Here is a 17,041-nt window from a genome sequence, read left to right as displayed (position 1 = left end):
TGCAAATTACACTTCAAGTAGTTACTTCAATTATTTACGCTTTCATTTTGTTATTCGTAGTTAGAAAACTAAATAAAGGAAGTTGGAAAATCAAAACTAGCAGCGTTCGGTATATATGGTGCCTCTGGGTCACGCTTACGGGTAATGCCGTCGTGTTGAACTACTGCACTTAACGCCTAATAAAGCTGCATTAACGACATCTATGGCATCGTCCCTATAAATCGTCGGGGAGTAATAAGGGACATTTGGAAGTTAAAAATCCAAGGGGCGGGTAATCCCTCTTGGATCGATAATTTAATAAGATAACTTTTAAATGAATTTCACATCCGTTGAGATAAACCATAGTAAACCCCTCTTAGGGATGGTCAAGTTAAAAGCTCTCGTGAAATTTACTTTATTTATTTATTTATTTATTCATCTCGAAGGGATATTGGTGATTGCGATTGGGTGACGCTCATGATAAGTATTAGGATCTAGTTACTTTGTTTAGGCCACAAGCAATAGGCCATCTTGAGCCTTCGCTTAAGTGCTACCATCGTGGGTAGCAACCGCAGAGAAACTATCTGGGACACTGACCCTAGAAAGGGTTGCGTACCCACAAATCAGTTTACATCAAACCATAGATTAGAAAATAGAACTACATACTTTACGCCTTGATCCCGTGCCGAAGCGGGTATGTAGGCAGTCTTGGGACGGAGTTGTCCCTCGTACTCAGGCGTTCGTGGGTGGGGTCTAGGCTTAGTTGAGTAAGAATCCTAAATAAAAGATAAGATAATCAAACTTAATTCAATGCATACTCGGAAGGAATCCCGTATGGATTCGCTTGACTTCCCGAGGCTTTAAGCCAAATTCCGAGGCGGAATTCAAGCTTGTATTATTTTCTTATTACTCCTAAGGATGGCGACCTCGGTGCATTCTTGTTAGAAGAATGTAGTACTTAGTGAGTGGCTCAGGACCCGAATGGTCCCGATGAGTCTAAGTCTCTGGCCAGAGCATCTCCTATCCCGTTTGGATGGATGCCTACCCCGTATGGGTAGATGCCTATCCCGTATTGGATAGATGGAATTTACGTCCCATATGGACAATTGCCTAACCCGTATGGTTAGAATCTCATCCCGAATGGATGAATGCCCAATCCTATTTGGATGGATGCCCAGAGTATGCAATTGAATAAAACATAATAAAGAAAAAAAAAATATACTCAATTTTTGTTGGATGAATTATGGTGGGTTATTACAGAGTATCCAGATGCGGGCTAAGGTATTATTGATGACCCTTGATTAAAGAGTCTACTTGGTGTGTTTTTATTGTGTCTAAACCAATGAAAACATCGAGGATTTGAACACATCCTCAAAAAAACATACACTCAATGTTTAGAATTAAAATGACCATTGTCTTCATGCTTCCTGTGTATTTTTGTCAAAATTCTTAAAACATCTTGAAAAAAAATCAAACATCTAAAATCAATTCAAAACTTAAGTCAAAATTAGAAAAAAATAAATAGAATAGTGCATACAACCAAAGCAGTGATGCATATAAAACATCTTGTAGTGCATACAATCAAAACAATGGTGCATCTGAAACATCATGTGGCACATTTAAACAATTCTATAGTGCATTTGAAACAGAGTCTTATCTAGCAGACATTCTTGGAATCCAAAAGAAAATCTAAGTACCCCTTTAAGAGGTCTTTCCTTTTCAATTATCATAGATAGATTTTTATCTTCAAAATCAAAGAGGTATCAATCTAGTGATCATAAGTTTTCATCCAACTCAACATCAACATAGCATACCTAGTTAAGTATTCAAGTTAGTCAAATCAAGTTTCCATATAAGGGAACTCCATCATATCATTTGACACACTTAGTCACAAAAATAAGGGGCATATAAAACCCTCTATTCAAACTTAGTGAGCTTGAGTATCTAGACAAAGTATTTATTATCAACATCAAATTATCAACAATCATCCACTTTGATCACTTGTATTACCACTTCTCAATAGTTACAAAGGAAGAATTTTCATCAGAGAAATGATTTGAAGAGAAAACAACCAAGCCAAGAGAAGATCTTAAAAGAAGGAATTTTCTCTACATAAATTATAAACTCTTCCTAAAACCCTACACTTTCTTACACCACTTTCATATATATCTATATGCGGTAGATGAATTGAGTTTGACGATGAAACTTCGCAAGCATGTGCCTTTGTACAAAAGTCAACATTTTCTCAATGTCTCAACATAGGAGGAAGGATCAACTTAGGGTATCTTCCTAAAGATACAATCACTTATTGAATCACATAGAGTAATGCCAGTTTCCACACGATCCCATAAAAACATTGGGTGGGATGACAAACTCGAATCAGCCATGAGACACAGAGAAGTTAACACTTGGAAAAACTACCTAAATATGGAAGAGGAAGATATAACAGATGATGTTATCGAGGAGGCACAACAAGACCCTAGCCTACAAAAAGTCCTGGAGAAACTCATCAAAATAGATAAACAAAAATACTTTCTCCTACTATCTAACAAAGGTATCAAGATCCCTGAGGATTTTGACATGGATCATCCAAAACAAACTGAGAGCATAAAAAAGACAAAATCAAGAACACACACCTATAACACTGATCATGACAATACGCATGATCATGATGATACCAATGACCAAGATGACACTAATAATCAAGGTGACACCAACCATCAGGTTACCGATATTGGAAAAAATCCCATTACTAAACTTATGCAACAACTACAAGCATTTCAACAACAAATGGAAGACATTTAACAAAGAACCACCGCACAATATTTCTTAGAGTATATTTGTCCTTATCCATTTGATCAAAGTCTGAACATGACACCATTCCTATCAAACTTTGAAATACCAAAGTATGATAAATACAATGAGAAAAGTGATCTCGACGATCATATAAGGGAACAAATGATGGAATGGCTTTCAAAAATCACACCTTCCATTAGATCATTTGAAGAGTTGGTGAACAAGTTTGTTTCCCAATATTATTATAACATTCAATACGAGGTTACCATGCTTGACATTTGCAACACAAAATAAAAGAACAATGAGTCATTCATGATGTTCTTCCAAACATGGATATGATTGATCTCTAGATATCCCTTTTTAACAAAGTCCACCTGGATCACCAGTGCTAAAATTTGAGTTTTGGAAGAGGTTGTGGATATTCATCAAATCATAATGATTATGGTCCGGGTTCTCTTATTGACCTGCATCCAAACACACAAGATAATATATGGTGTTGGAATGATTTTGAATGTGTTGGAGAAACCTTCAAATAACACAATTAGTGGATGTGGAAGCACATACAATGCTCATGAATAGTTCATCATAGTGAATAAAGGAGATGCCATTTTATATATGCAATGATCACAGGTTGTGAATGTCCATCAAAAACTAGAAAGCACCAAGGTTATGATCGAATGTCTTAGTCATTGTTTGGAAGATTATGCTTGCAAAGCCCACCATTATTTTGGATTTTGCTAACTAGTTTTGTGTAGGTTCTAACAGTGTTTTAACAGGTTCCAAAGGAGTTAGAATAGTTATTTCTTTCTTATTTTCTTTCAAAGTTGGTAATAAAAGGAACTCATTTTATTTTTTTGCAAAAGGTAAAAAGAACCTCATTATTCCTTTGGTGCTTAAAAACAAAACTTCACACTTTCCTTTTGGTGCCTAAAACAAAACTCATCTTTCCTTTTGCAAAAGATAAAAAGAACAACAACTCAAAACTTTTTTTTCTTGCAAGGTAGGATCATATCTCATTTTCGGATCTAAAAAGAACAAGACAAACTTTCAAATTTTACAAAGGGCTAAAAAGATCAAACAATTTTTATTTGGAAGCTATTAAAAGAGCAAATCATTTTGCATACATCTTCAAAGCTATCAAGTTGAAAATCATTATTTTTCATTTTGGTGATTCGCTTTGGTTGAACAAGATTTCAATTTGAAAAGCTCAAAGTTTTTCTATCTTTTCACATTTGTATCTTGGTTTAAAAACAACAACGTCTTTTGGAGAAACACCTCCAAGGTAGATTGTAGCAAGCCATTGCAATATCAGATAAAAAGAAAGAGTGTATGTTGTGTTTCAAATTCGTTAGGCATATGCTCTCCCCTTAATTGGGTGATCAAAAATAAAAACACATCATTACTTGTTTTCTTTCAATTTAGAAAATAAGATACATCGTTTAGCAGTCCTGCCCTCTCCAGAAGCCCATAAGGTCAGTGAGAGGGGAATGACCTTATCAATAAGTATTCCAACCCACTATAATTAAATGTGGAGGCTAATGAAAATCCCCTCCAACACTTTTGCACAGTGATTAGTCTTCCCCCAGTATCTTTGAGATATGTAAAGCCTTTGTTCTAAAGGTTGGGAAGCCTCCCAAGGGAGTTTATTGTTAAAGACCGAATGGAAGCTTGATTACAAACTTTAGAACTAGAAGCCTTGCCGAGTTAGTATCCGAACATTGATAATATCATAATGCAAGGGTGGGGAAGAATCCACCCCCAAGACACTCACCATACATCTCCTAGGATAACGATTCAATTGAGGAACAATCCTCTTTACTTAATTTGTAGATAAAGGAAAAAAAGTGGGCGCCCTCTAGAGGGCGACATAGTTGTTTGAGCTGAAGGAGTATCCAGATGTGGGCTATGGTATTATTGATGGCCCTTGATTAAATAGTCTACTTGGTGTGTCTTTATTGTGTCTAAAGTAGTGAAAACATTAGGGATTTGAACACATCCTCAAACAAACATATACTGAATGTTTATAATTAAAATGACCATTGTCTTCATGCTTGATGTGTATTTTTGTCTAAATTCTTCAAACATCTTGCAAAAAAATCAAATATCTAAAATTAGGTCAAAACTTAAGTCAAAATTAGAAAAAACAAACACAGAATAACGCATACAACCAAAACAGTGGTGCATATAAAACATGTTGTAGTGCATACAACCAAAATAGTGGTGCATCTGAAACATCTTGTGGCACATTTAAACAATGCTATAGTGCATTTGAAACAGAGGCTTATCTAGAAAACATTCTCAGATTCCAAAAGCAAATCTAAGTACCCTTTTAAGAGGTCTTTCCTTTTCAATTATCATAGATATATTTTCATCTTCAAAATCAAAGAGGTATCAATCTAGTGATAATAAGTTTTCATCCAGCTCAAGATTAACATAGCATACCTAGTTAGGTATTCAAGTTAGTAAAATCAAATTTTCATATCAGGGAATTGCATCATATCATTTGACACACTTAGTCGCAAAAATAGGGGGCATATCAAACCCTCTATTCAAACTTAGTGAGATTGAGTATCCAAACAAATTATTTATTATCAACATAAAACTATCAACAATCATCCATTTTGATCACTTGTATGACCACTTCTCAACAGTTACAAAGGAAGAATCTTCATTAGAAAATTGGTTTGAAGAGAAAACAACCAAGCCAAGAGAAGATCTTAAAAGAATGAAGTTTCTCTACATAAATTGTAAACTCTTCCTAAAATACCGCACTTTCTTACACCTCTTCATATATATCTATGCAGTAAAGGAACTGAGTTTGACAAGGAGACTTTGCAAGCATGTGCCTTTGAACAAAAGTCAACATTTTGTTAATGTATCAACAAAGGAGGAAGGATCAACTTAGTGTATCTTCCTAAAGATCCAATCACTTATTGAATCACATAGAGTAATGCTAGTTTCCACGCGATCCTAGAAAAACATTGGGTGGGACGTCAAACCTGAATCAAGCATGAGACACAGAGAAGTTAACATTTGGAAAAAACTACCTATATACACATAAAATTGGCTATGATCAATTAAATAAATATTTTATATTTATTTAATAATTATTATTTTATTAAATAGTTAATTTAAAAAGATTAATTTATTTAATTCATTTCATATCCTTCTATTAATTAATTTAATTGAATTTTTTTATTAATTAATTCATTTATCTTTTTCCTCTAATCAATCAATTAAAGATCTAATATTTAATGGTTATTCTTCTATCCTATAGTCTCAAATATTAAATAATTTCTTAATTATTTAATCCCTTTTCCAACTCACCTTCCATCTCCACTTCATCTTTCCTTTGCCAACTCATCCATCATGTGGATAAATTAATTCAACAAAATTAAATTAAATAAAAAATTTATTAGCCACTTATCTCTAACTTCCTAAATAAATAAAATATTGTGTACGTACACATATTTCCTAACCTTCTTCTATATTTTCTCCAACATCTCTATATCTTAGGAGGACTTGAGCCCACTTATCCTCTCATTCCTACATCTTCTCCAACTATCCTATATCATCTCAAGTCTTCAACTCAATCAAGGTAAGATGAGTGACAGATTTCTTCTCCTTCCCCCTTTCTCTCAACCTTCAACTTCTTGATCATAACCATCCAATTTGCAAGATTTAATCATGATTGTTGATCTCTGCCACCTAAGCTCATGCACTTAAAAATCTATAAAAAGAGGTCTCCTAAGAAATTTTGAAACAAATAGACTAATTAGCTAATCATATAGTCATTCTAGGAGTCTTCATTTTGCATCCGTGAGTTTGAGTTTGAAGCAATTAGCAATTTTAGAACTTCTTTCATAGCTTAATATCATTTTAGCTTAAATCATTTGCATATGCATATCATAGTATCAGTTAACTATTAGTCCATTCTTCATATGCCATCTTGGAAGCTACTAGTGCTTGACTGAGAGCAAATCATCTGCAACTAGGAACAGTGGAGTTAGGACACAATGACACTTAAATCATGAAGGTAATAAATAATGTTTTTATTTTATATTCATTTCATTTAGTTTCATTTGTTGAGTTTAGATTTTCTATAGTATTTCCTTTGTATTTTGTGAAGCTAATATGTTGTAGGTAGTATTCTAAACATGAAATTTAAGTCGACACATTTTGGTGCCCACCGTGGGGCTGGAGCCTCACATATATCTTTCTAACATCATGTTTAGTTCTCATACACATAAATTTAACGCATTTGTAATCCAGATTCATGCCTGTGTGAATTCTGACAACGTATTCATTTAATAGATTAGTGCTTTCATTTCGTAGGATAATGCATTTGACATTTAGGTTAGCACTTTTGTTTGCAAATCATGGCATTTAGTCCTCAGATTAGCGCTTTCATTTTAGAGGTTAACACATGTGGCATTTAGGTTAGTTCTTTTGTTTATGAATTCATATATTTAGTCCATAGAGTAGCATTTTCGTTTCTTAGGTTCACACATTTGTCACTTAGGTTAGTGCTTTTGAGGTGGAAGACAACGCATTTGCTAAGATAACACTTTTGTTCTCAACTAACAAGCTTTTCTGCAGGTCCAAATGTCCAAGAACTGAAAAAATCAAACGACTAACATATCTATGTGCAAGGTTATTTTGAAACAAATTTCATGCATTTCCTCACATAGTTAATTAGGATTTTTATTTTGGAGAGTAATATATCATATCTTGTTCATTTAGCTTAACTAGGGGGACAATCGACAATATGCAACTTGCATTTTGAGTAAATTATTTAAAGTAGTTGCACATAGATTGTAGAAGGCTAAAAATAAACTTGTGTATTCCATGCTTGATGAAGTAGTAGGCAAGTATGCTCTCACCCTCATACAGTGATCATAAAACCAGACCTACTTTCTTTTATGTGTAATCTTTAAAGGACCTCCCTTCCCGAGCTGCCTTAAGGGGGCCAGTGAGATAGGAACAACCCAAGTGGAAATGGGCTAATACTGAGTCCTTTCGATCCACTCTAAATAAATAATGTTTGTGACAAAAGTAAAAAAAAAAATGTGTTTATAAGTTCATACAGACATTATGTTTCCCCATAAACCCTATAGAGCGTAACCTCTATAGGCTGGGAAACTTTTGTATTTATAGAGCTGAAAGTGTTGCATGTATGGCCAAATAACCGAAAGCCTTTACTAAAAAGCACATGTACTAGTTGCCAAAATCCTTCTAATTGTTGGCGTAGGAGGTTGGACCTCTGAAGCGGCTCACACACATACGGTTCTTAATAGAGATATGAATTTTCCTATGTGAAGTTTTCATGGAAACTGGTGCTTGGCTGCCCCGAAGAAGTGAGTGTTGAGGGTAGAGCTAGTGGGGTCAAGCATCTAAATATCCGCTATGAATAGAATAGCCTCGAGGGAAACCCCATGTGAGATTCAACAATTACTGTCGGCCTACCATAGGATTTGTGCTTTCCTGTGCATTTTGTTTTTCAAACATTGTGTCTTCTATGTCTATAATGTGCTCAGAATGGTCAAAAACTTGAAAAATCATCATCTAAAAATGAGCAAAAATCTAACTTGCTGGAAAAATTGAAAAATCCTTGTAACACAGTCAAAACAACACTTTTGTGGAGCAAAACCATGCATTTATTATGCAAAATAACGCATTTAAACAATAGTACAATGCTTTTATTTCATCAGTTCATGCATTTGATCAACAGATTAGCACTTTTAAGCATAAAACCACGCTTTTGTAACACAATTTTCTGCTTTTAGTGTCATAGAGAAACACTTTCAAGTAACATAATAGCGCATTTGTCCCATAAGTTAGCGCTTTTGACAAAAAGGTTAGCACAAATGTTTTCTCGCATCTGAGATAGAGGGAATTTCTACATATTAGACCAAGATTTCAAATTTAATGTCAGTTACGCTTTTTAAGTAGAGTTTAAACTAGTTTGATAATCAGGTTACCAATCCAACAGGTTATTTCCAAAAGTTTTCATAAGCATAAAACATTCAACAAGTTATTGATTCAACCATATCAAGTACAAAAATCAACATCAATATCAGTTTCTCATCAATATATATCGAATCCTTTATCACGAAACTTGATCATATCCACCTTTTGTTCATTATCTTGGATATATCGTTCCTCTTTTGAACCTAGGTTATATGAAAATCAAAATTGCACTCACACTGGAATCAAGAAAACTTGTAAACCATCATATGCTTATATGACTTTTAAATATTGCCTTAAGAAAAGAAAACCTAGTTATAAGGCTACTCAGAAGAGGATAAGATTCTTGTATATCAATCGCAAGATCTTGTTAAAACATAGGAAATTCCTACACCATTTTCATCATTATTTACGTGGTTACGAGATAGAATTTGATGGAGAAATTTTGCAAGGACGTGCCTTTCAACAGCAAGACGCTTTATCACAATGCACCAATAACAGTGGTAAAATCAACAAAGCTTATCTTCCTAAACCAATAATCACCTTGTGTTGACTTGAATTTTATCTTCAAAATAGTACCTACAACATATTAGCTTCACAAAATACAAAGGGAATACTATAGGGAATCCAAACTCACCAATGAAACTACATGAAATGAATATAAAATAAAAACATCATTACCTTCATGATTTAAGTCTCATTGTGTTCTAACTCCACTGTTCCTAGTTGCGGATGATTTTCTCTCAAACAAGCACTGGTAGCTTCCAAGATGGCATATGAAGAATGGATTGATAGTTAACTGATACTATGATATGCATATGCAAATGATTTAAGATAAAATGATATTAAGCTATGAAAAAAGTTCTAAAATTGCTAATTGCTTCAAACTTAAACTCACAGATGCAAAATGAAGACTCCTAGAATGACTATATGATTAGGTATTAGTCTATTAGTTTCAAAATGGCTTAGGATACCTCTTTTTATATATTTTTGAGTGCATGAGCTTAGGTGGCAGAGATCAATGGTCATGATCAAATCTTGCAAATTGGATGGCTATGAGCAAGAATTTGAAGGTTGAGAGAAAGGGGGAAGGAGAAGATAAGTGTCACTCATCTCACCTTGACTAAGTTGAAGACTTGAGAGGATATAGGATAGTTGGAGAAGATGTAGGAATGAGAGGACAAGTGAACTCAAGTCCTCCTAAGATATAGAGATGTTGGAGAGAATATAGAAGAAGGTTAGGAAATATGTGTACGTACACAATATTTTATTTATTTATGAATTTGGAGATAAGTGGCTAACAAATGTTTTATTTAATTTAATTTTGTTGAATTAATTTAGCCACATGATGGATGAACTGGCAAAGGAAAGATGGAAGGTGAGTTGGAAAAGGGATTAAATAATTAAGAAATTATTTAATATTTGAGACTATAAGATAGAAGAATAACCATTAAATATTATATATTTAATTGATTGATTAGAGGAAAAATGATTAATAAATTAATTAATAAAATGTTTCAATTAAATTAATTAATAGAAGGACATGAAATGAATTAAATAAATTAATGTTCTCAAAATAACTATTTAATAGAAGATTAATTATTAAATAAATATAAAATATTTATTTAATTGCTCATAGCCAATTTTATGTGTATACATTTTTCCCCTCTTTGAAATGATGTTGAGACAATATTATTGGAATCCAATAACACTAAGAGGGGGGGAGTGAATTAGTGTTATATCAGAAAGATCAATTTTAGCCTTATTAAAACATGCATACACTAACCGGTATACCGGTACATACAGAATTGAAAGAAGTAAAGCAACTAATAAGCCAATCACATAAATGAACACCATAACACATAAAATTATACGTGAAAAACCTCAAAGAGGAAAAACCACGGTTGGATTTGTGACCCACAATATTAATTCACTAGCCATATGAAGAGATATTACAAAATATAGGGACCTGCACTTGCAGGAAGGCTTACAGCCTAGAGCACACTGCTCAATCACAAAAGGAGCCTCACTGACTACATACAAATCTAGACTACAATCCGGAGAAGTGTTGAACTACAAAAGATAGCATCTCCTATGCCTAAATATAGTTTAGGTTAAGCTCTGTCTGTTCCATTTTGAAGCCCTAAACCCTTTACCAGAATACCCCATTACACAAATATCCTCACATACATGATCTCTCTGATATATTTCACATTATATCACATCCACATATTCCATTATCTCACATCTCACAAAATGATCTTAATCCAACTGACCTTTATAGCCTATACAATTTATCGTGCCTTATGTCGACTTACAAAGATATTTACAATATCATATTACATGTCAGCTAGATAATATTAATACATGAACATCAAAAACAATTGTCGATGCCGAATCCAAGAGATGTCGGCCTCCAATACCGATAACCTTATTCTAAACCTTGTCGGCTTGCATTGCTAGTAACCTGGGAATTCCTTCTATCCTAATGGTGTCGGTGCTGGTGTCAGTGTAGTGTCTGTGAAGTGCTTGCCAGTACACAACTGAACCAAAACATGAAGCCGGAATAAGCTGCCATGTTTCCATCAATGACAACATAGTGAAACCAATCAATTGAGTGTCAATTACCAACAAACATTGTTTCAAAGATTAAATCAAGTCTCGATAAAACTCTTGATGAAGATAAAAATCTTGATTGTATGCCCCCTTGGGAGATTGATTGTGAAATTATTGAAAAATATGGATAAGAGATTAATCTCATGATAATTGATTGAAATTTCTGCAACTTTGGTTGATGAAAATGTCTGCTCTTTGATTGTTTTTATGTTTTTCTTGATTTGATGATTGATAGAGTTTGATGATCTCATTGATTGATGAGGGTCAATGATATAAACTTGACGCTTTGATGATCTGATAGGATAGAGTTTGATTGACTTCATGATTGATGAACATCAATGATGTAAACTTGAGATTGGATAGACTAGATGCATAACCTCATGATGAATGAGGGTCACTAATATGTGGTCAAAGAGATTGATAGAAATATCAAGTGAGAAGATAAGATAGCCGATTGATTGATCAAATCGATTGATTGGATCAAGATTGGATAGACTAGATGCCTAACCTCATGATGAATGAGCATCACTAATATGTGGTCAAAGAGATTGATAGAAATCTCAAGTGAGTAGATAAGATAGCCGATTGATTGATCAAAGCGATTGATTGGATCAAGAACTGACATTTTGTTGATATCATTTTGCAAGAACATCTAGATGTATTGATGCATCCAAGGGGGAGAAAGAGGATCATTGAGACCTACAATACCTGAAAAGAGTGGTACTCTTCATCCTAGTTGACATATTGATATGAGACATTGATTTGTATCATGGGACATTGTATTTTATTGATTTTTTCTTTGAAATCATTGTATACTTGGACTGTTTATTGTTTTATGATGATATGCAGACATAGACTCTATATGATGTTGATTATTCATGATGTATTATGCTTGCTACTCTATATGATAATGATCTATATGCTTCATGATTCATATATGCAATGATTAGAAGGATGATGTTATGATGATCTTCTTTTTCCTTTATTTTCATGATGATGATGTTTTATATGATGCATTGATGATGAAATGAAAATGCAATTGATATTTTGATTTTAATGATCATGGATGCACTTTAATGGTTACTAACTTAAATGATATGCTTTACTTAAATGATGCAAATTCAATGATCTATATGAGATTGCAAATGAAGGGTGATTTTTTAATTTTTAAAGTGTATGCATATGATGATTTGAAATGCAAATGATCTACATGAAATGTATTTGATTTTGATGATTTAAAATGCAAATGATGATTATGAAATTCAATTTATGGATGCTTATATGTAATGCTTATGATTATAATGAATCTAAGTGCAAAGATGCAAGTAAATGACCTTAATGGATAAAAAGAACTAAAATGATAATGACCCTAATGTAAATAAAAATGATGATATACTACATGATCAATGAAATGCACTTAATGGAATGAATGATAATATCTTAAATGATTCTAAAGATGAATGAACCTACAATGATCAAATGCAAATTGTTTTTGCTTGTCCAAGTAAACTCAATATTTATTTATCACCATTGATCTCTGAATGAAATGAAATGCTTATAATGCAACTAACAATGAATTCTTATAATGTAGATGAATAATGAGCTAATCTAAAATGATCTAATTAAAATGATACTTCCATTCTTCATATGTTGTCTTATAACATTGCTTGATTTCATCATTGAGCTATAAAATGTTGTAAGACTATACAAGCAAATTGACATAATGATTCAAGTTGACCTGAGTATTTCTTGTAGAAAAGACAAGGATTATCCCCTTTCATGCATCACTCTAAACATCCTCCTTGATCTTGTGCTGATCATATCCTTAGACAAGTACATACCTCAATAAGAGATAAACCACAAATAGGAAACAAAGAAAATAATTATGCCCCATCATAGCTTCACTATTCATGGACATCCTTGAGTCGCATAGAGTATGTGATTAGTAATAAAATCAAGATATAAACACTGAATCTTGTATGGAATTCACATGCTCTCATGGTCATTTAACTGATATAATCATCTTGATGAATGATCATTGATAATCCATTATTACTTGCTGGTTGAATCTTTGTTTTCCAATTTTCATGATTCAGTTGTTACAAAAGGCCTTGATCTTCACTTCTTTGTTGCTCGTTTACTGTTTCAAAACCCTAGGTGTTTTGTTTTTTTCTAAGTTTTCCAAATGTTTTTATATTTTAAACTATATAAAAGATCACCTTAGCAAAAGGAATGAGGATTTTGCCCCCAGCGGAAATAAAAATTTATTATGGATGTATGAAAAAATGATCAAAATCCAAACCATGGTGGGATAAAATGTAGATATGATTGATTCTAATAAAATCGAAGACAGTGACTATGATAACTATGTCAAAGATTGATAATTGTTGGTAATCTGCATATTTCCTACTTATGGTTCAAAGCAATGGATGCGAAAGATGAAATGGATGAGCTAGGATAGGTGGAAGCGATAAATGCGATATGATGGAGTGAATAGTTGTGCGAAGCGATCTCATAGATGGAAGAACTCACTTTTAGATAGCTCCTATTTACTAGGTTTTCACCACTTGTTTTTATTGCACATTTTGATTTATTTTTTATTTTTTTCTTTTTTTTGTTTTCATTGTTTTATGCTTTTTAGGGATTTTCTGCTTTTCTGATTTTTACTGATTTCTTCAGGACTTTATATGTTTTTTACTGATTTCTTCATGACTTTATATCTCAAGCATATAATTTCTTGAGATGGATGGAATTGATAGGTTCATCAAACCAATCACCTTTAGGGGTAGATAACTGGTATGCTCCTAAGCTATATGCTGCTACTATGACAAAAGGACCTAACCAATTTGGTTCAAATTTTCTCTTATTTTCTCAGTCTTGCTGATTTCTTGGATTCTCCCTTAAAACTATATCTCCAATCTAAAAAATGTGTGGCTTGACTCTGTGATTATAAGTTCTTGCCATTCTTTGTTGATATGCCTTCAAATGATTTGTTGCATTTTGGTGATGTTCTTGAATCAACTCAAGTTCTTGAAGTCTAGAGACTCATTGTTCTTCTTTTGGTATAAGACCTTTTAGGAAACTCGTAGAGAAGGTATCTATACTTCTATTGGTAATATGGCTTCTAATCCATAGAATAAGAAATATGGAGTTGCCCCTGTTGGTGTGCAAATGCTGGTTCAATATGCCCAAAGAGTAGGATTTAGCTAAATGTGCTAGTCTTTACCAGCTTCATTGACTATTTTCTTCAGGATTTTCAAGATTGTTTTATTTGATGCCTTAGCTTGACCATTTACCTGTGGATAATATGGTGTAGAAAACCTATGTTGGATATGGAATTTCTCACATAGCTCCTTTACATCTTGATTCTTAAATGGTCATCCATTATCAGTGATAATGGTCATAGAGACTCCATAGTGACAGATTATATAATTCAAGATGAATGATGGTATTTTTTTTCCTATCACTTTTGTCAAAGGTATTGCTTCAATCCATTTAGTGAAATACTCAATAACAATCAGCATGAACTAGTGTCCATCAAAGGATGAAGGATTTATCTTACCTACCAAATCAAGACCCCATTAGGAGAATGGCCATGATCCTGCCATATGATGCAATTCTTGTGCTGGTGCATGGATGAGATTCCCATGGACCTGGCATTGTCTGCATTTCTTGGCATATATAAATGAATCTCTCTCCATAGTAGGCCAATAGTAACCCAAATGAATAAGTTTATTATCCAGCGTCAATCCCCTTGAGTGTGTGCCACAAATACCTACATGAACTTTGTTAAGAACTTTCTTAGATTCTTCTTGTTCAAGACATCTCGATAAAGTGCTATCTAGACCTCACCTATATAAGGTATCAACAATAATAGTATAGTGAGATGACTGACGAATAAAATTTCTTCTTTGATTGTGTAGTACCCCTTCCCCGATTAGACTATTCACGTGCATACTTTGACTAAGTTTGACTTTTTCAGTACCTTGTAGACACCCTTTCTTATGATGTTTATGTGCAGATATTATGCTATCATGATGATGTATGCTTTTATATGTGTTTCAGTTAATGATGATTATGCATTAATTTCTTGACAATGATTAAATGTTGATTTTAATTACGTATTGATAATTATGGACTAAGTCATTTCTTGTATGCATGCTATGTGTTTGGTGTACATGTATGTAAGTGTATGGGGTGTGGGGAGATGATTTCTCATCACTCACTATGGTGAGACATGAGAAGTCCTGATTCTCCTTTACTAGTGTGTTTATTGTGTATGAATATATAGATATATGCATGTGTGGTTCGGTGACACAGGAAATTGCAGGTTTGGGTATCGTGTAGGTACGAGATATCGACTCCACCTAGCTTCGCAGGTCTGAGTGTACCTTACTGATCCGATGGAAGTGGAGGAGATATTTCTAAGACCTATGTTTTGTCCTAGTGGTGCTTAAAGTGAGTGTCGTCAGTCATCTGTCAGTTTCCCATTTTGTTTGGTATGCGGGTCATGTATATGTTTGGTGTATTTAAGTTGCATATTATGTGTTTGGTAAAATTGATTATTAAATCTTAAGTATTTAATTAGATTAAATATGTTATTATGCATTGGTAAATAAAAGAGATTAAATTAGATCAATTGCGACCCCTTTTTGTGATTTGTCATAAAATCAATTTGTTCAATTTATTATATAAGAAAGTTTGATCATGTATTGTTTTCATGTGAGAACTAAAATGTGTAGGCAAATTTGAAAAGAATTGTAATAGAAATAAGAAAATAAAAATCTTTTTCCTCATTGACTTTGAAAATGTAAATTTGAGTTTTTAAATAAATGAAGAAAATCAAATTTTGGAGAGAAAATCTTTTTGCATTTAAATCTTATGGAAAGAATTTGATTGGTCCAAAAATAATTTCAACCTAAAATAATTTTAGGTTAGAAATTTTCTATTTAACCATATTCTTTCAAAGGAAGGAGGGGAGAAGTTTTGGAGGAAAATTCTTGGGCAACCTTGGTTGAAGGAGTCTATCTAGTTGTAGGTGGAGCTCTTCTTACAAACACTACTCAAATCTCTTATTGAGGTTGGCTTCTTGTTAATTACCTTTATTTTGAACTGTAAATTATTCTGAGGAAATCCCTATGTGTGTGGGTATGTGGTTGCATTCTCTATTTGGAAACTCTTCTATTTTTTTGGTTAAAAGGGAAGGAGTGTTTAAGTTTTGGTATTGAATCCTTTGGTGATTGGTTTCAATCAATTTCTTGGTTGTGGGGAAAAATAATTGAGTTAATAATCAGATTTGTGAGTTTTCCCGTGTGAATGGTTTGATTTCAAAAATTATTACATACGTTCATTTAGTTTTGATTGAGAAATTAGGATGATTTTAATTCAGATTTAGTTATTTCCCCCAAATCTAATTCCACCAGATGTGAAGCAACCCACCAACAACCTCAGGGAATTACACTAACATACCCACCAAAGGTGGACTAATTTTTTTTTTTGCTTAACACTAGGTGCTAATTACATTACGAAAAGCAATCCTAGTAAACATAACCATCAAATATGTAGAGGATATCACTTGCACATGAGGTAAACCTATGATGCCATAAGTTGTTCTATACTTTTCCCCAGGGTAATTGGTGTCACTATGCGCCTCCACAAAAATTTGCTAACCAAGATTTGATGC

This window comes from Cryptomeria japonica, chromosome 9, assembly GCF_030272615.1.
Source record: "Cryptomeria japonica chromosome 9, Sugi_1.0, whole genome shotgun sequence".
Classification (NCBI taxonomy): Eukaryota; Viridiplantae; Streptophyta; class Pinopsida; order Cupressales; family Cupressaceae; genus Cryptomeria; species Cryptomeria japonica.
The sequence above is the reverse complement of the archived record's forward strand: the minus strand, read 5'-3'. Positions refer to the sequence as shown.